Raw genomic sequence first — 22,566 nt, forward strand, 5'->3', positions numbered from 1 at the left:
TCCATATTTTAGTCTCTTTCCTGAAATATGCGAAATAGATAGACACATAAGATATTTTGGCAGTCTCCTGAAGAATAAGTTCTGCTGATGCTCAGCCAACAAATTATGACTAATTAAAGCCAAGTGATAGTTAAAGTCACTGGCTACAATAATATATTATACAAGCTCAACCTAGGTTTATAGAGTTTCTGCCCCATTCCCAGAACATTAATGATGCTTTGGTCATACGCATAGCAACCATCATTAGTTGTCTCTATTTACTGGATAATTTTTCATCGTTTAAACAAGAATTTCATCAATCAAACCACCAACTGACATTGACAGTAATTACGGTGTGAGCCCCTCAGCATTTTACAATTAATCATTATGTTATTGTGTGTAACCATTATGTATCTGTTAAAACTAGGATTTTTGAAGTACAAAAAAATTGGTCCAACTGCTTTCTTACTACATATGTGTTTTTGTATTTACCACAAACAGGGTGTACATAAAGTCCTGCACACGGTAATAATAATTTCTGAAGCGATAACATATAAAGAAACAAGATTTTGTACATCAATACTACAACCTAAAAATCTACTTTTTGAAGGAACAATCAGTTTTTCTGTAATACAATGGGGACGTCCCGCAAGGGAGTTCAGAAGGAAATCTTAAATAGGAGCATAGGTTCAAATATGGACATCATTTTAAAGGGCTTATCTAGCAGAGTTTAATTGCCGCAAACCGCACTCAAAAAGATTGATCCAGTAGCAAGAATGGCGGCTGTTCAACAGATTTTACTTGGTTACATTTTTATTAAGTATGCCGATAACCCCCAGTAAAAGCAAAACTGCCAAACACCCATAAACGAATACTGCCAGAGCTAACTACTACATTATTGCTTGTCAGTTGTACAGAAGTGAATTATGACTCATTTAGTCTATCCTCAAGGGGTTACAAATTTTGGTCCTAATATATTGATAACGGGGAAAACCTGAGTAACAAGTCAACAATTACCGAAATATCACTTATCTTTGAGGTTCGCAGTTAGGTAACTTTCCTATTAGCCAGTCTAATTCATGAGTAAGGCTATTCCTGAGTTTTGCCTATGTTTTTAGTTTAAGTGCCTTGTTCCATCCCATGTTATCAGTGCCGTCGGCGCTTATAAGTACAAAAAGAGTTTGTCGTATTTCGCTTTTAGTTCGTTACAACTACACTATGTCGCTTGACGAACGTGAACGTATAACACTTCTTATGGAATGGTTGGTGGAAATAACAGCACGATCACTAGACGAGAAAAGCATGCCTATTTATTAAATGACTACTCTTCACGAGAGGCCAGCCAATTTCTAGTACACAAACTGTAGCGGAGAACTGTTTTCAACAACACTTTTATGAAAATACAGGAAGTGGTTTCCCGATCGAATTTCGTTCCAATAGGTTTTCCGCTCGACGATTTCTAATTGTTTTACTCGTTATCAAGGGTTTGTTCCCCGGTTATCTTATATATTATTAATGTCGTCACCAAATTTGTAACCCTTCGAGGGATAACTAATGTTCATAATTCACTTCTGTACAACGTGACAAGCATAATGTAGTAGTTAGGCTGCAAATGTATAATTCGTTTGGTTTGCAGTTTTGGCCTTTAGCCTGGGGTTATGGCTACCTAATAAAAATGTAACCAAGTAAAATTCTTTGAATCAGCCGCCATTTTTGTACTGGATCAATCTTTTTTTTGAGTTTGTCGGGTTTTTTGTTTGGCGGCCATTAAAAACCCTCTGAGCTTAGGAAGATACAGCACTTTAAAATCGATTGTCGCATATTGACCTCCTAATGCTCCTATTTAAAGATTTACCTTTCTGACATCCTTCCCGCGGTGACGTCCCCATGATATTACAGAATAACTGATAGTTCCTTCAAAAAGTAGATTTTTTTAGGTGTAGTATTGCTTTGAGTTACAAATAATCTTGTTTCTTTATCTTGTTATCGTTCAGAAAATATTTTATACACTCGTGCAGGACTTTTATGTAGCAACCCTCGTATATATTATATGTTAGGCCACATTTTAAACAAGAATGTCTAGTTAGCAAGTATTACTGAGCTAAGTATATTATTTGTCTTCCCATTGTATTATTACAGAACAGTTTTAAACAAAAATATACACAACACATTAATCGCAGGAGAGGGAAAAAGTGCTTAAGGGAAAACTCAATAGTGTAAACAATTTGTGAACTGTTGCAGGAGAGCACATCAAGAACTGGAGATCCCGATATTTCGTTTGCTGGAAGATGGATCTCTGATTGGCTACAAGAACAAACCAGATCTGCCACTGCCTGAGCCCCTAAACAACTTCACTGTGAAGGGGTGCCAGATCATGAGCACAGACCGTCCCAAGCCCTATACAATTCATCATCAGGGGCCTTCAGTGGACTACAGTCATAGAGCGCACATTCCATGTCGAGTCTGATAAAGAAAGGTTTGTTGTCTGCAAATATTTTTATACCAGCAACACATTTTCTCACCAGTTTTTAATCAGTGTTCACACTATTCAGGATTGTAGATTACTTATAATTAATAAGTTCATCTTATGTCCCATTGGAGTTTTATTCATATATTCGCAAAAAAGGAAAACTAAGATATGGCGATCACACCAGTCTGAAAATCTTTACAGAGTGGGATGAAACTAGTGTCTTGGCGGCAGTAACTAGCCGACAGTCTTTTTTGGTCTAACTGTTTTCTTATGCTATTCATACACAGTAGCTAATTATACAGATGTTTATTCCCTAATCACTTACAGACCATAAATATGATTTCCACCAACTACATAAAATTTATATTACTAAATAAGTCATGTAACGACAAATGTAATCAAACAATAAATATATATTTTTTTTTTAATGCTAAAATGTATTTGCTGACTGCTTTGGCTATTTTGCAGTTTTGAAAAATTAGTAAGCTACAGTGAATCAGCAAGAAATTGTTATAACTGGAAAGAAACGGAGAAAACAAGCTACTACACTCGATTAAGGTTTTCTGCACTACGTAAAAATGTTTCAACCATTATTTGTTAGTCGCGTTCAGGTGAATTTATAACTCTCCAAACCATACAAGAAATATTGTTTAGTAAGTAGATCCTGGAGAGCGATTGGGGTTAACTGCTGATGCCATAAGACGTGTTCTCGAGAAAACTTGGCAAGGGTTTACTAGTCAAAGGATTGATTGATATTAAACTGAAAAAATGTACATGTTTCACAGATGGGGAATAATAAAAACTATATGTCTAGATTAAAGAAACTTTTTTGAACATTTTGAAGAAGTTAGATAAGAAACCATACAGCACAGTTTTTAAATAGCACAGATATTTGTGGTATTTGGCAATCAGAGAAACTTAAATAAAAAGTTTAAGATTTGTTACACTGAACTCTTGTATAACAAGACAGGGCTAGGTAATTGATCATCAGGCAGACATGACGGATGTAAAGATTAAGGGTTGAAATGTCACAATTCCAGCTAAACAATGCAAATGTGGCATTAACACCATAGGGAAATTGGAATCTAGGTTTCAGTAATATTACTAAACCAGTTATTTGTGCATAGAGAGGACTGGGTGGCTGCTATCCAAGGAGTGGCTGACCGTTTGGCAGACTCGGAGGATGTGGAGATGAAGGGACCTCATGGCACAGTCTACAGCAGTATGGAGACAGGGTATCGGCACCATAGGGAATTTGAATCCAAGTTTCAGTAATGTACTAAACAGTAATGTGTGCTTAGAGAGGACTGGGTGGCTGCTATCCAAGGAGTGGCTGACCGTTTGGCAGACTCGTAGGATGTGGAGATGAAGGGATCACATGGCACAGTCTACAGCAGTATGCATACAGGGTAATCGGCACCATAGGGAATTTGAATCCAAGTTTCAGTAATTAGTACTAAACAGTTATGTGTGCTTAGAGAGGACTGGGTGGCTGCTATCCAAGGAGTGGCTGACCGTTTGGCAGACTCGTAGGATGTGGATATTAAGGACTAATGGCCACAGGTACACAGCTGTATGCATACAGGGTACGGCACCATAGGAATTTGAATCCAAGTTTCAGTAATAGTACTAAACAGTTTTATGTGTGCTTAGAGAGGACTGGGTGGCTGCTATCCAAGGAGTGGCTGACCGTTTGGCAGACTCGTAGGATGTGGAGATGAAGGGATCACATGGCACAGTATACAGCAATATGCATACAGGGTATCGGCACCATAGGGAATTTGAATCCAAGTTTCAGTAATAGTACTAAACAGTTATGTGTGCTTAGAGAGGACTGGGTGGCTGCTATCCAAGGAGTGGCTGACCGTTTGGCAGGCTCGTAGGATGTGGAGATGAAGGGATCACGTGGAACAGTCCTACAGCAGTATGCATACAGGGTATCGGCACCATAGGGAATTTGAATCCAAGTTTCAGTAATAGTACTAAACAGTTATGTGTGCTTTAGAGAGGACTGGGTGGGCTGCTATCCAAGGAGTGGCTGACCGTTTGGCAGACTCGGAAGGATGTGGAGATGAAGGGACCTCATGGCACAGTCTCCAGCGGTACGGAGGCAAGTGGGCATCGGCACTATGGAGGAACTGGAATCCAAGTTTTCCCTTCAAAGGCCACTTCGAGTAGTAAATCCACCGGCAAAAAGAAAGTGGTACGTTAACTTAATGTATTTTTCATGTTGATTCTATTTTAATAGCAAAATTAATAGTAACATAGCTTTCTTGTTTTATTACTTTGCTGTTTTTTTTATTACGATGCATAGCAGTGAAAATATATGAGTTAAGTGTAAAAAGCGTACCCCATTCAGGATGTCCCTGTTACTCTCTGGACAAAGGTATACCACATTATTGCTCAGGTCAAGACAAACATGTTTCACCATATGAACATGGGTCTCCGATGCTTTGGCTTCCATCTGTCTGTGTATGTTTTTATTAAAAAAGTAATACCTCAAAAACCAATAAATTAAATTATATGAAATTTGGCTCAAATGTTTTATGATAACAATGCCAGTTACTGAAAAAAATATCATGAAATTATTTTAGTATTTTCAAAATGGCGGCCATAAGAACTATTAAACTTTGAATATCTTAAAAACCTTCAGTTTTTTTTTTCAGAACTGCAAGAATAACAGTTTTTTGGAGGTTATTATCAAAAATCTAATAACACCATAATCATTTTAAATCGAATAATAAATAATTGATTTAGAGCAGGTTTACTGTGACAAGACATGACCCCCTTTGCTATTCGTTCAGAACCTTAATGTGGGCCATGTCTTGTCACAGTAAATTTGCTCTTAATCAGTTACTTATTATTTGATTAAAGAATGTTGGTGTCATTAGATTTGTGATAGTATCCTCTAAAAAACTTATTATTCTTGTAATTCTTGAGAAAACAGCTGGTTTTTAATATATTCAAAGTTTAAAAGTTTTAATTAGCCACCATTTTGAAAATACTAAAGATAATGTCATGATAAGTTTTTCAGTAATTGCCCTTGTTATAATTAATATTCAAACCAAATTTGGTATAATTAAACTTATTAGTTTTTACGATATTAATTTGTTTCTAAAAACAGACAGACAGATAGGAAAACTAAGCATCAGGACACCAATTTTTATATGGGGAAATATGTTTTGTCTTGACTTGAGCAATAACGTGGTATATCTTTGTCCAGAGAGTTATGGGACACCTTTATATAGTATCTTTTTCTAGAGGGAAATAAAATTTTATGTAGCAGTGCTATCAAAAATAAATTTGACATTAAAATGCAATGGTTTGGAAAAGGGGTTTTTGTGAAATAACTATTCAATAAAATAAACACACTTTACTTGTCATTTTGTTGAGCATTAGATTTTTCTAAAGTAATTAACTTTAAAGTTTAAAAAAAAACAAGTCTTAAAACTAAAAATGCTATCCAAATTTTGTATAAAATGTTTGTGTTTGAACTAGAGTGTTATGTTTTTGTTGTTATATTCATTATTTTTAGATTTAATATTAAACCCTTGGAGTGCCGGGCTTATTTTGATTGTTGCATACGAAAAGTGCCAGGCCTCTAATACTATTGGTTATGCAAGAAATGCCAGGGCATATTTGTCAAAAATGTAGAAGTTTAGGAAAACGTTTACAGCTCTCTTATTTATGAACAGATCTTTGTGAAACTTTTTTTAAACAGTTCATAATACACTATATATTTTTTTAGTATATGTTATATATACTTGAATGATTTTTTTCTTTTTTTCTAAGTTTAAGGTAGATATCAATTACAAAAAATATCTGTAGGCCAATTTTTCATTTGTCTTTAGTTTATGCTCCTATGGTTTTGCACACACTGTCCAAGTTTTTTATTACATTTTGATCCACAAATAACATTATTTACATCACTTTTAAAAAAAAATACGATACAGTACTTTTTCAAAAGCTTTTGTTTTCTATGGTTGTAACAATTAAATTCAAGCTTCCAGTTGAAAAACAACTTAAATAATATGTTTTTTATAAAACAAAAATGAACCAATTTACTTTTTACAAAATAAAATAATTACATTTTATACAAAATGTCTGTCTTGGGGCATGTACCTAACAAGTTATGTTTCGGGAAGCAGAATGGTGTGGGTACTTTGGGATTATACCGACCACACCAGTATAAAGAACACAAAAATATAAATTTATAGAGACAAATATGATGGAACGAAAAAACAACTCTTTAATTACAAAATTACAAACTTACAACGATTATCAATAATTGTTAATGGGGTCAGATTCCGTTAATATGCTCCCAACGCTTAAACTTTTTTTCAATGAACTTAGAACGTTATAAAAACGATTGTAGTTGAGTAACAGAACTAACATTCCATCAATCAACAAGCATTTCCAGGTATTGTGATCGGTATTGTTGTCGCTGTTATCTTATCTTTCTCGAGAATCCCGATTACGGCAGGCCGAGAGAATCCTGATTACGGCAGGCCACGCGGCATCACATGATTATTTAAGTTTTTTTGCACGGTACATAATTGCCTTTCCATTACAATTCAATTTATATTTCTGATCAGCCCCTCTAGAATTTGATATTTTACTGATAGGTACTATCTCGAGGGATGTTTTTTCTTTCGTTGACATCAGCGCGGGCTTTTGGTAGCACCTTCTGCAGGAGGCACTCGCATATTGGGTGGTGGAGTGTGATCAAGAATAAAAACAATTTTGTGTGTTTTTTCAATAAAGAGTTTAGTTTTTTGTTTGGTAATGTTTGTTTTTGTTGAATTTTTGTGTTTGGAGAAATGTAGAGGTAAAAACACTGAAGTACAACAAAGAGACGCACCAGCTGAATGGGCGGCGAGACTCTGCAATCACGTTATCTACTAGACCCGCTCGACTTTGACCTCTGTCTTGAGGATGGGGAGGGGTTTGCGATAAGACAATTTCCTGTTTTATATTGACGAAATATTGTTCTAAGCTAATCTAGTAATCAGTAGAAGCAAAATGTCAAATAACGATTCATGTCCTGGGTGTGGTTGGTATATTCCCAAAGTACCAATGTGTGTACTGCCCTTTTACACTTTCGGCAGATGTAGAGGATCTTTTTCCTTGAAAACATTAACCTGTTGACGTTATGCGTACATGTATACGCTATAACATTTTTTTTAATTGAAGACAATGAAATACAGAATATTACGATATAAGTATCAATAGTGGTAAATACCATTTTAATAACAAACAAAAAACAAATTGCGGACGGCGGATTACTCGGCTGTTGGCACTTCTCGCTCAGACACGGATCAGCGGATTACTCGGCCGTTGGCACTTCTCGCTCAGATACGGAACAGCGGATTACTCGGCTGTTGGCACTCAAAGGGTTAATTATGCTAACTAAGATACCATAGAAATTCAAATCAAATTTATTCATAATATATACATATATACACCTGTACATATATACACACACACACACACATTTTTCTGAGATCATCATCATCAGACGTTTCCGTTATCACGGGTCGTCGTACACAGCCTCCTTCACTTTTGTCTGTCATTTCCAGGTCTCCTCTTCCTCCACCTGTATTTTCTGTAGTCCCCTTCTCTCTATGTCTTTCCACACTTGGTCTTCCCATCTTCCTCTCGGTCTTCCTCTTGGTCTTCTTCTTTCCTCCTTCTCCAGTGCTATTCTAGGCATTCTATTATCTCCCATCCTCTTCACATGCCCCATCCACTGTATTCTTCTTCCTTCCATTCTTCCTTTCTGAGATATAAATTACAAATTTTAGTAGTGCCTCTGAAATCAACAAAAAGGGCCAACTACTGCCTTCAGCACCGCTTGGCCTATTAAAAAAAGATATATACATGTTTGTTTTCTATTTATACACTTATTTAAGTTATCTCCAATATTTTCTTTACATATTTTTGTAATACTTCATGATAAATATTCCTTAGAGCGATGTTATACAGTTTGAAGAAGTACAGTATAAACAATGATCCTAAAAAGTGTTTTATTATTTGTTAACAGCCAATTAAACAACTACTTTACAGTGTTGTAATGTAACAAAAACTATATAACAGTAACAGCAATGTACTTTTTAATGCTTGTTTGCATATTTATTAGCATGTTTTAAATCATGCTAAGTTCGATCACTATATGCTGTCTAAAGAAAATATTGAAATTAAAAAAAAAGGAAATACAACACAAAACTTCTGTATATCTATATTTTGATCATATTGAATACAATCGTAGAGTTAAAATACCCCGAACAATTACAATATTAAAATATTTCAAAAAACGATTCATTGGTGTCATTAAAATTGGCACTTTATTAACTTTTTACACTGTCAGTGTCACCAATTGTGGATGTATACGCACTCAAAGGGTTTTTTAAAGAGTAAATTAATTAATTTACACGCTTTATTACAAAAATTTAAAGAAAATGTGTTTACAATTTGTTATTTTAATTTAATAACTGTCCTTAGATTATCATGTACAGATATAGTTTATTTTAACATAATACACTTTAAGGTGTATTTTTTTCATAGTGGGATTTTGAAAGAAATAAAATTCAAACAGCTTCTGATTTGTCAATAATTTGATTCAATACATCAAATGAATTGTGTATTTAACATCCTAATAAACTTGACAGAGTAAGCAGAGCCCGTAAAATACAGATAGCACAATGTAAATTTATAAAAAATCATCAATCACATAGAACTATGGGACCCATAGTTCTTCCGGAGTTTTTCTGTTCAAAAACTTCATTATCAGCCAGAAAATAAGAAAAAACCGCTTCTATGTGAATTTTTGAGCATAATAATGATTTTTTATCATTTTTGTACAAATCAAATTAATATTTAAAAGTTGTTTATATAAAATATAAATAAGTAAACTTCAATTTAAGGTTAACTCCAACTAAATTAGATTTACCATTCAAACATTGTGTATATATTATAAGTAGTTTTATAACACAATAAAATTATAATAAAACCCTGTTTCTTATAACTATAAAAATGTCTATAAAAAGAGTATAAGTGAATCAGTGTTACACTTGGCTACAAAAGTAAAATATATATGTTTACTTTGGTAATAATTATTATAATACTGTTATTGAGTGTTAAAAAACTGAAAATGTAATTCCAAATTATCTAGTGATCAAAAATTTTAGCCCAACACATAAAAATAAATTCTCTCTTACTAAATATAGATATGTTAAACATTTCTTAATGCTGATTTAAATTTAAATAAAACTAAACCCTAAGATAATAGTTTATCACAAGTTTCAGTTTGTTTGGGCAAAATTGCAGATATAGAGTCATGGACATGATAACAGTTCTCACTTCCACAAACCAATTTGGAAAATAGAATTATTGGAAAGTGAACTAGCTATTATTACATCCCCTGAACATAAATTAAGTACTGACAGTATTCTTCTGTTATTTTTACTATTCATAGAATTTATCTTTGTATGTTAGATGATATTAATGTTTTTCACTATTACAACCAATTATGTAGTTAGATCAATCAATTTTTAATATCTCTTTACAAAACAACTGTGTGCTATTTCGATTCAACAGATTTATCCTAATCATTAGACTACCTCTGTAGACTATGACCAGGACCGTCATTCTAGTGTCAATCTGAACTCGGATAATTGGATGTAAATTGAGGATTTCTTTGTATTATTTTTGTAAGTATTACAAATCAGATAGTACCATTAACATTATAAAAGATCAGTACGAAGTTAATTCAGTATCCTTATAAAATCGTTACTATCTGGAAACATAGGTTGTAAAATAGAAGTACTAGAATTGTGGTTCGCTTTATCTCAAGCTTGATAAAGTTCTGGTCAATGGTTATTGAGTGTGGGACACTGATTCACTGATAGGAATTAATATACAACACTTCCTTAGAAATTACCGTGTAAACAAGGAAAGTTCACTTGGGTCAAGTCTGAGTAACGTATTACTTGACACCGTCAAAATTCATTCACTTATCAATAATCTCAATTGGAACAAAAACAGCTTAATATGGACACATTTTTGATTAATTATTGCAAAATAACTTTGTAAGGAACCAAACAGAAAAGTGATTATGTAAATATAAAATGGTTTCATAATGCTTGTTGTTTTATTGTAATGCCTAATATTGATCACTATTTTGTATTGTATTATCCAAGTTTCATCAAAATGTTCTTGTTGCAGACACTAGAGAACTTTGAATTCCTTAAAGGTTCTTGGCAAAGGAACATTTGGGAAAGTCATTCTCTGTAGAGAGAAAGCAACAGGAAGATTGTATGCGATAAAAAATATTAAAGAAAGAAGTCATCATCCAAAAAAGATGAAAGTAGCGCATACATTAACGTGAAAAACCGAGTACTTCGAACAACAAAATCATCCTTTCCTCATTTGTAAGTCTTTAATATCTAAATGTAACCATATATGGTTTTTATTTCAATCCACTATATAATATTAACCCTTTGGTAAACTGTTATAAGTGATATACATATAGTTTTAAGATTCTTCTCCAAGCCACAACAAATCATTGTTTATTTTTTCTAAAGGTTAACATCCTATACTGCAGATAGTTAGATATTTTCAGTTAATAGTTAGTACAATATAAGTGATCTACGTATACACTCTTAAGGTCCCTTCTCCAGTCATAAAAAATATTGTTTTAACGCTCTAATAGTAACAATATTAAACATTTGTGACTTTGTAGATCACTATTATTTATAGTTCAGAACCAAAATGATTCCACAGGATAAATATGGGCCATGAGCTTAGCTAAGAGGTTTATCGATCCTGAGCCCCTGAAACCACTAATACAGTGAATAAAGGGAATTTACTGCCCTGAAGTCACAGGTTTGCAAGTGCACTTTTGGTTCCGGCATTAATCTTTTTGTTGCCCATTTTTTTTTAGACCTAACAGACGGGGTTTTTTTTTGGAAGAATAGCAAATAATTTTTGAAATGTACACTCTGGACTTAATAGTTATAGGAGTTTATTGGTTTTTACTAAGGTACCTACTTCAGTTTTTTATATATAACAGTTCTATTACTTTTTATTTTATTTTGGCCTCTTGAATAAATAAAAAAGGTCAAAATAAAATTGAAAAACCAACAGGAAGAAAAGAAAGAAAGGCAGTATTCCTATGCTCAAGTAAAACTAGGAATTCTCAGGAAATTTTACTAATTCCATGAAAAAATCAGGGAATTTAAACAATACCTCTAGAATTTCTTAAATAAATTTTGTTGTCATCGAATTTCCTTCTTCTTATTGTTGAAAATATAATGAAGAAGGATCTTTTTAACATCTTGGTAGAAGTAGTGACATGTCAAAGTCACATCCCTAATATTCAATAAAAATTCGGTTTCAAGAATCGATCAACGGGACTTCACAATCAATCTGAAGATTAACCCATAGCATTATCAATTATTGGCTGTTAGGCAGTACACAAATTACGTATAGCTAAAATGTGTTATTGCTTTATTTTGTTTCTAAAACTGAAAATAGAATATCTTAATTGTCAGATTTATTGTACTTTTATAAATAATATTTTGTGTTTGCATATAGTATTTTCTATGTCTTCACCCCTCAACATCATTGCGAGTCTTCTGCGTTTATTCGCAAATGACAGCAGATCGGCATTGTGCAAGTTGCTATTGCAAAAACGTTATTTTATTGTACTTTTTTTTAAATGTTTTGATTGCAGTTAGTATTTGCTATGTATATTCATGCATCAGCGCGATGCTGCTGTGTATATTTACGAACAGTAACTGATCGGGAGTACAGAAAGTTTACTGATTGCTAAAAACATATTTTTATTGTATTTTGTGGATGAAAAACTTTAAATAAATAATTAAATAAACAAAATATAGTCAATAATATTTTGCTTTAAGTAAGTATAATATATAGTCTATGCATGGTCGTGCATTGCCAAAAGTCTGCCTCAAGGTTTTTGGGCAGAGCTATAAAGAAGATTATGTCTTATTTACCTATATAAAGAATTGGTATATTATTCTTGTTCTATCAGATCATATTTCCCCAGTAAAAAAGGTAATCCAGATTGCTTTTTTGTTTTTTTTTTTTTTTTTTTTTTTTTTTTTTTTTTTTTTTTTTGTTCAGGTTAGGTTGTTATTCTTATTTCTTTGTAACAAAATAACACTGGAATCTAAATTTAATTCTGAATCGAGACCACAAATTTTTGGTATAGGAATCTGAATTTCGTTTTTTGTTTTGGAATCAGCTCATCACTAAAAAATATATATGTACACACACATTCACGTTCACATACACACACCGCATTAAAAACAGAATTTAGTTGTAGATATTACAGGGCAAATGTTATTTTCAATACACATTTTCCTTGTCTTATTGCATTTTGATCCTGCCCCTGTCCAGGACCACAGAAGAGAAAATAACTCTATAGATTTCTAGGAAAAATGTATTAATACAACATCATCATTTTCTTTAAATCCCAAGCTCCTTAAGCCAGCTGGATAAACCATTAGATCATGACTATATTAGCCCAGCCCTAATCAGTATCCCTCAAACATTTAGCTCAAAACTAATATTGTTCAGGAAAATTGTGTTAATACAAATAAAACAGGCTCATGACATCATTTTCCACAGGTGCAGGTTAAAAACCTGTTTTACACCTTAACCCTCCGAGTGCCACATACCATAGATTACAATAAGACCAAAATAGATGGGCTATGCCTATCTTGCCAACATTGGGGCAGGTGAAGCCAGGTCCGCCATGTTGTCGTGAGATAGAAACTCAAAACTACGCTCAGATTTGTGTAAAAATTCAGTTCTCCCGTTTCAATCAACTCGTGATCTACCCTACTTAGAATAAAGAAAATACTTTGAAACTTTGTATGAGTGAAGTCAATAAGCTGTGGATGCCTGTGGTATCATTCAAATGTTCAAAAAACTTAGTTTTGCAATTTAACCCATTTGAGGTCTCAATAACAATTGCTTCGATCTGTCCTCAGGTCGTATTTTAATTTCTGTTAGTTTACAGTTCTTTGACAATACACAAATGCAAGTTTTAAATCCCTTTTTCTGCAACTTTTTTATTTTTTTCTCCTTATATATCCAATGTAAATAAACCTAAAAAGAATGTTTACATTTATTTTATAGTATTTTTTTATAACTTTAAGTAACATTTAAAAAATATAAAAAAGAAGTATAAAAATATAAAAACATAATTTTTTATTTTTTTATACATATGTAATAAACCAAAATTACATGAATACAGGTGAAAAAGGCACTAGGATCTCATCAGATTACAGTGTTATTCATTATATAATATTATATATAATACATTATATATATATTATAATTTTGCCTTAGTCCAGCCCTAGGCCTACTTTGGGTAACATGTCTAGCTCTTCCTCTTAGTCTACTAGTTTGTAGCCTAGGCCTAACTCTATTATTTGCATCTCCTTGTCCTACTTCTATCACATTATCCACGAATTGATCAAATTCTTCCCCATCATTACCTAAAGTTTCCAATCTAAACACATCACTTTCATCGTCTAGGTTACCGTCATTTACCACAATGTTTTCAGAAGGAATTTTCACTATGATTCAACTAACAATCACTATCACGGTCTTCTTCAATAATCTGTTTTTCATTTTGGATACTAATTTTCACTGAAAATACTATCACAATCATCTAATTCATCTAATACTTCGTCATCGTCAGTAAAACTTGTACTTTGGACCAGCCATATTTGTAAACACGGCGCAAGTGCAGACGTCAGTTGTATTGGTCTTCTATTTTCACTTCCAACGCCTCCTATATCGTGAATAAAGATCGACGTAGCATTCACGTAACCAAAATAGAAGTCCAAAGTACCGAATAACTCAAATACCGAACAGCAATAGGTTAGAAATGGACAAACAAGCAGTGACATTAATCCGGTCGACCTATTGTCGACATGCGAGCGTTCAGCGAAACTGCCGCGGTCGACCTAATAGTCGACGACCGACCGCAAAGGGTTAAATAATTAAATAAAGTTGAGAATTATTTTTACATTTTAAAACTTGACATAAAAAAGTTAGTACCGGCTGCTACTTTTGCCATTTTTTGGTCAGGCAAGTTTAAAAATGGTGGAAAAATGTTGTTGAATAGTTGAAGTTTTCAGAACATATTTTCTTTTTTAATTAGCTCTTATGGTTTGGCCAGAAAGTTATTGTTTGTGAGACGTTAGTTTACGAGTGCCGCGACCGCTTGGAGCCCAACGAGCCGGGCCATCTGTTTCCTCCATCGTATCGTACATTATAGCATATTATAAAAAGTGAGTAGAACACGCTTTAATTTGTACTTTTTTACAGTAATTATTTCAAATAAAATCACATAAGTTATGTAATTAAGGAAGGAATTCAATCTGAGTCAATACTCTAAACAAGTATAACTAAGAGTTTTATTTGCTATTTATTTTTTTGCATATATACTATAATATGAGCAAAGTTTTGTATATGCGGGTAAATTATTAGATGAGAGTGAAACATGACTTTAAACCTTATAATCCATTCAGCTCAAAATATCCAAAAATACAATATCTAAAGTTTATGTTTACATATTGTAAAAAAGTGTTATAAAGGTTTAATAAAAATATTTTGTTAAGTCTGTAAACATTTATTATACAGTTAGTAAGGCAATAAGTAAGATTTATAGATTAATTATAATTAAAGTATGGAAAATTACTTAAATGTACAATAAAATATAGTTTCAACTGTACAACTCAGTTAATTAATTGTAACTAATCTGTAACACTCAGTTGAGAAGAGGAGGAAGTTTTAAGTCATATATTATAAATGTTAGTTTATTGACCTTCGTTTATTGACGCTTCATCAAACAGTCCGAATTCTGAGAAATTGATCCTAAGAAGGAACAATCTTCTGGTTGAAAGTTTAATTTTTCCTTTTTATTGAAGCATCCAAAAGCAACACATGACATAGGCATTGTGTGTTTGTGAAGACAACATCATCCACAACATAAACAAGTGTAAACAACAAGATGTTTAGCAACACGCCGGAAAGCACACGCGTCAGTAAGTAGAGTGGTATAGCAGGTCACTACAGTAAGCTCGACCATGGCGAAGTGAAGAGCGGGGGTGCAAGGCGACGCTCCTCAGTAGGGTGACTCACGCCCGCGCCGCCATATTTTTTGAGTATTAGCCGCTCCGCAGTGGCTTCACCTGCGAGCACCCGATGTCCCTATCTATTGGTCTTATTGTAATCTATGCCACATACCCACTCCCTTAGTGCCACAGCTTTTTTGGCGCTTTTACAGTTCTCTTTCTAAAAAAAGCCATATAAAATACAATTTTGTAATTAAATTGTTCATGTTATATTATATCAATGTATTCACAAAATAAAAAGGAATAAAAGAAGTATAACAGTATTGTACTTGCCCCCCTGTCTGTTCAGGTAAGTAGCCCTCCGAAGTAAAAAAGTTTCAAAATTTTGTCATGTCCTAACATCCACTAATCAAGATTTCACAATGTACACAAAACACAGTTTCAAAATAGCCATATTATTCCAAAAATAATAAATTTTACAAATATATACACTTTTTTTATATTTAAACTAAAAACCAAACTATAACATTGAAAAAATCACAAGTATATAAACAATTTGTTTCCCGTGTTTACTCTGAGTCACTGCTTTGTGATGCCTTTCTTTTTCTTTCAGGCCTAAGAAGTCTCCAGAAATGCTTCTAATAAGTGGAAACATTCCCTGTGCACACCTGTATTACAGCCAGGGCACCAAACTCTGCTTCGGTCTTTTTTTCCTTTAGCAAACTGTGCACACGCCATAATTTGACCCTACAAAAAGTTCATTAGGGTCCGGTTCGTACTCTTCACCACTGCTACTTGAAAAATCAAGAAGTGAAAATGTCTGAAGGTATATCAGGAGCTTCAATGTCCCGAATTTCACTAGAATGTTCCAAAGTATCGCGATCCATGTTTGTAAAATCACGCAACACTGCAGTCAGCTGTCAGCGGTACGCAGTTGTAACGTATCGTCAAAACAAAGTATGAACGTTAATGTACTGCCTCCACAATTATGCATTGCCGCGATTATATGTACTATAACAAATCTCCATCTTTCACATGATACAGAATTTGACTATTTTGCTGTCAATTTTAATATGAATATAATACAAAGCACCGTTATATAGTCACGGGCGCGACTTTGGCCGTCATAATAGGCATTAATTAGTTGCGGCCACGACGAAAAGCACTTGGAGGGTTAATCTAACATTAACTTCGGAAATTGCATAGTTCTAAATAAATTAAAGCGTGACATAGTTTCAGAATTAAAACAAATTGATCTGTTTGCAGTCGCTCAAGTATTCATTCCAGACTGCTGACCGACTCTGTTTTGTCATGGAGTATGTCAACGGTGGGGAACTATTCTTCCATCTAAGTAGGGAGAGAGTCTTCAGCGAGGAACGTACCAGGTAAGTTGCACATTGTCATCAGAAATTAAATCTCTGAATTAAATCTAGAAACCTATCACACCTATGCTTAAAATAGTTTTGGTGTGAACAGTAAGTAAAAACCTCTTGGATATTTTAAAATTGTTATCATCAATTCGAATAATTATAATAATTATATTTTTGAGGCATTAGTTTTTAACATTTCAATAAAAATAACAACAAAACAGATTTGCCTTGATGATATTTTGAATATACGTGTAAAAAAGATAAAACATTTTGAAATGATTAACTTTGTAGAAGAAATAGTGAGCATCTTTATAGTGACCCATAATGAAGACAGTGAGATATAGGTAAAGGAAATGTTTAACCCTTTCAGAACTCATTAAAAAGTGCTAGATGTATCCATATGGTTGTATTTAAATGTTCAGTTAAAGTACAGTGTTGTACTTTGTGAACTAATACTTTTTATTATGATAAATATAAGGTAATACATGTTTTTTGTGATTAGGCTTTAAATGTAGATTAAAAACTAGGTAAAAACAATAGTTTTTGTTACACCATTATATTTTTACTTTATAATTTAATACTTAAAACAAATATTTTCTTGTTGTTTTTTAAATAAAAATTCCTAGTTATTTTTTGTTTTATAATATTATTTATACTCCAATAAACTGTAAAAAATAAAATTTATACAAATCACTATTATCGCTATATAATATTGCTAGGGATATGTAGGTCTAGATCAGGTGAAGGAGGCAAATCATCTCTTCGTCACTGGATGGTAAATCATTGTCTTGTATAGTAATTAGTATTATCAGAATAATAAATAGAACTTAATGAATAATTCATGTATTGTTTCAACACTATAACCTAGCAACTCAATCCAAAGTAATAAAAGTTATGTATATTCACTTGAAAACGAAGCCTAAAACTGATTACATTGTTTAATTGTACTTTACTCACATATTTACAATAGATTAAAAACTAAAACAAATTAGTATTATGAAAAAAACAACAGTAAAAGTACAAAGAATCCGATTCTCAGTGGGCTCGAATAGTTTGTTTACATTGACAGACAATATTCAGTTGGAACTTTTGCTTGTCAACAAACCAGTAAATGTACTGCAAAGAAACAGGTACAAATATTGTTTAAAATAGTTCAAACTATTCCCGAGAGGTAGCAGCACTATGCAGAGCCAGTAGAAACCCGCCAAACTAATCTCATATGTCAGCAAAATATGACATAGTATGCCAGCTGGGCTGTGCCCGTATTTTCAACCGGAAAGGGTTAAAACTCAGTCAAGATTAAATAATGAAATTGAATAGTTTCTTTGATTTATCTTTTTTCTTCTTTGATGAAATATGATATTTTCTTGTATGTGCTTTACTGAATTAAAGACATCTCTTTTATATCCTTGAGGACTGAGTGCAGATTTTCTATCTTCTTAAGTGTTTTCTCCACAGGGACCGCCAGGCTTATACAGACGGATTGGTCATCCAGTTATAGTGTTCATAATTAGGACTTAGAATTTTATTCAAATTTTCAGAATTGTTTTAACTTATTTAAAACTGTACTTAAAGATCATGATGGATACATTAAACTGTACATTTTGTGTTAATTTATGTGTCCAAATTAATACAGTTAGAATAAAAAACATTGTTTCTTCTTGTCTGTTGCCAACCACTCATCTGCTTGGTGACAGCTAATAGGTTTAAAGTAAATTCCTCAATGTTATGGTTATGTTGCGTTACTTATGCGTTTGTGGTTACTTATCACAAGGGCATGGTAGAAAAAGATATAAAATTATGAAAGGGACACCTAAAGTAATAGGAAAGAGTGTTTATTAAGTGTTCCAAATAGTCAAAATCTAAACTGAGTTTTAGTTAAATAGTTTTAAATATATCATAAAACTGACAAATTATGATATATGAGTCTTTGTATTAGAAATATATTATACCAAGCCGTCACATCAATCAATACAGAACAATAGAAAAATTTGTGCTGTTATTGCATACCTATTAAGTGGTAATGTTTTAATATTTTCACAAGCCTATAATGTGAAAACATACTATCATCATCATAGAGGTTTTCAATTCTGTGTCCAATTTGATTTAAAACTTTGAACCTTCATTCAATATGAGATTGTCATTGAAAAAAAATCATTTCTTACAGATTAATTAGTTTTTGTTTTTACGTTAAAAGTGTTGCTAATAAATTTGGTTTATTTTTTAAGATTTTCGGTGTAAAAACTTGACATTGAGTACAAACATTATAAAGTTATACATTTGCTCTAAATGTCTACCAAACAACCATTTCAGCAGCTGTCTTTTATGCACAACCATATTTTTATGAAATAATACATATTTTTGTCACAATGGTTTGAAAAATATTGGTCCTTGAAGGATTCAAGTTATCTACTTCACAAAAAACAGCGGTCAATGTGTGTACAGTGTGGTCATAAGTGTGTCTTTTCTTGGTATCTTTTTTCTTTATAGTTCAAAGTTTTAAATTGAAGTTTATACACGTGTGTATTACTTCTTAGTATATAAAGATTATTGAATAATTCCATTGTATTTTTTATTGTTATATAATATACAAATACACACAGTACTTTATGTCCTTGTCTTTTGTAAAGACAAGTTTAGTTTGTATTTTGTATATACATTGTGGAATTTTAAATTTGTTTATATAATTTATGTCAAATTTTTTACTATGGTGGATTTAATTCTGTTTCAGATAATTAAACTGAGTTTAATGTTGACAGCTTTTAAGTGGGGAGAGTGAAATGTTCTCTTGCTCTACAAGTAATATGAAGAGGTGATGAGACTGCACGAGTCAAGAGACAGTTAGGGAGGATTTGAGATTAAGCGGCAATAGATACTTCGAGATACAGTGATGAAGCATTTGAGAACAGCCACCACACCCTGTTTCTTGTGTTCTGAGCTGATGTCATGTTGCTCTTTCATGTGCCTTCACTTCATTGATGAGTTACTCCGTACCTGTGTACTGCAACTCTTGTATTGTTGGAGCTCTTTGTTTGGCCTTTTCCTTCTTCATGCTTCTTCCTCAATAACATTTTAGGGAAACTAGCAATTTTAAGGTTTTTTACAGCAGAATTAACATTTTGTTTAGCAGCAAACGTTTGAAACAGTTGTATCAGGTCATGTCCTTCAAGAATCCAGTGGTTGTTCAAGGTTCCAGAAGATATTCTTTTAAAATCTATTAGATGATGAATTAGTTCATTGCTCTTTCAATAACATGAGTTCTAAAAAAAAATAGTCCTAAGTGTTATGAAAATATGATCAAGATATAGAAACTTCTGTTATCTATAAGGATGTCCAAAAGCCATGTTCATCTGCGTGAGACTTTTTCAGTTCCGTTTATCGCTAAGTTTTGAATGTCAATTGGTATCTGAGAGTAAATAAGTATGAATGAGTTGAGCAGTATTTAAAAAATCAGGGGAGATTGTACAGATGGGTCAAGATAAAGGAGGATAATATGTTTTGTATTTTCTCTTGCAATAAATTCAAACCATCATATTATGAGTGTTCTGCAGGCTGAAAGGATTGAGACTTAAAGTTGAACTGTCTGGTTTTCTGTAATTATTCCTCTTTTATTGTGTTGAAAAAAATAGTACGATAACAACTTGATGCAGAGAAATTTGTCATCATCTGACTGTAGTTTTGAATACACCACTAAAAAGAATAAAATCATATCTACTCTCATGTTTATTCTAAGATTCTTTCATTCTCCGACTGATTGCTTCTAAAAACTGGTGTTATCTCAATGTGGACTTCAAGATTAAATCGAACTAGAGAAGGTGGGTGAGGACATTCACTTCTAAATAATATATTCTTGGTTGATTAAAGAAGGCTCACTTCAAACCCCAGCAGTGGTTAACATTACTCATTCTCTTGCTTATCATAGTGTCATTATTGGTTAAGTAATGCTGAAAAAATTGAGATCATAAATTTTAATGCTCATTCAGGATTCTTCAAGACAATCATTGTAGACTTAACTAGATATAAGATGATTTAAAGTCCAATTATCTCTCACGTATATTCCATCACCTATTTATTTTATCTTCTTCCGAATGATTGCCAATTAATCGAAAAAAATGTTCTTTAGTGGAATAAGACTGTACTTTATGATCTTTTATTATGATTGATATTCCAGGTTTTATGGTGCTGAGATCATCTCAGCGCTAGGTTACCTGCACGAGGAAGGGATCATTTACAGAGACCTCAAGTTGGAGAACCTCCTGTTGGACAAGGATGGACACATCAAGATAGCAGACTTTGGCCTCTGTAAGGAGGATATCAACTACGGGACAGACAACCAAGACATTCTGTGGCACACCAGAATACCTAGCTCCAGAGGTCAGCTTCATTATTTCTTTTGAGACTCAGTTAGGTACTTTAACACTATCAGCCCCAAATGAAGATTCACACTAATCATATTTACTACTTACTGCAGAGTAAGATAGACAACTGGGACTGAAAGTGTTATACAGCAATAGAGGCTAGCTAAAGTACACAAAATTAACACTATCAGCCCCAAATGAAGATTCATGCTAATTACAGGGTGTATCAAAAAGAATCATCCGATTTAATAAAATCATAACTATTCTGTTTCTTGAGCTAAATGCTCCAACAACGTACTGTCGAAAAGAGTATCTTTAAAGTTTTACATGGTTCCCGCTAGGTAGCAGCAGCACGCTTGAGTGAACGCCTACTTCATTTCTAGTGAAAATGGCGTCTGCACCACAAAAAGCGTTTTGTGTTCTACGTTTTTCGCAGTGTGAGTCTGTAATAACTGTTCAGTGTGACTTTCTTAATAAGTATTGTGTTGATCCTCCTACATCACATGAGCAATTTAGACGATGGTTATGCACAATTATCAATGAAACAGGTTGTCTGTGTAAAGGCAAAGAGGTCACCGGGCCCGTACCTCAGAGTTGTCCCGATGAAGAGTAGACGCTGGACGCGCCTGTCCGCCATTGTTTCACACGGCAGCCCTCAGGAAATCTGTTCGCCGTACTGCTCGACAGCCTCAAACCATGTCCATATTATGTCCGTCTATTGGGCGTGTGTTCGCGTCGGACGATTACGCATGAAAGGGTGCAGACACTTCAGATACTTGGCAAGGCTCTTCGTGAGGGGTGATATAGAACGATCACGTGGAGTTTTGTAACTTCGTTCTTGGTAAGATGGATGGGACGATGCACATTTTTGTATCGCGCATAGTGTTTAGCAATGAGGGCAAACATTTCATTTAAATAGAAAAGGTTAAACCGCCATAAAATTAGAATATGGTGGCACACGAAAAACCACTTGGAATTGAGTGCAACATGAGAGAGACTCCAAAATTTTAAATTGTGTTTTGGCACGGTTTTTCACGGGAAAAGGTTTGTCTATCAGTCGAATTTTCTTTGCTGAGAACATCTGTTACAGGAGATAACATATTGAAAAGGGTTTGCTACAGCGAATTTATTGCTGAGAGAACACTGTTACAGGAATAACATATCTCGATATGCTTGAGAATTATCTTTTCCCCCAACAATTAGAGACTGATTCGAACGGACTTCATTTACCAACAGGACGGGCACCTTGCCACATTGGGATTCTGGCAATTTTT

The 22,566-nt window shown here is 33.4% G+C and overlaps 1 pseudogene; it reads left to right on the top strand.

Moving 5' to 3' along the window:
- The first annotated feature begins 2,220 nt into the window (after positions 1 to 2,220).
- On the top strand, positions 2,221 to 21,308 carry LOC124374521 (annotated as a pseudogene).
- The last annotated feature ends 1,258 nt before the right edge of the window (positions 21,309 to 22,566 follow it).

Source organism: Homalodisca vitripennis, unplaced genomic scaffold (genome assembly GCF_021130785.1).
Source record: "Homalodisca vitripennis isolate AUS2020 unplaced genomic scaffold, UT_GWSS_2.1 ScUCBcl_8881;HRSCAF=17179, whole genome shotgun sequence".
Taxonomy (NCBI): domain Eukaryota; kingdom Metazoa; phylum Arthropoda; class Insecta; order Hemiptera; family Cicadellidae; genus Homalodisca; species Homalodisca vitripennis.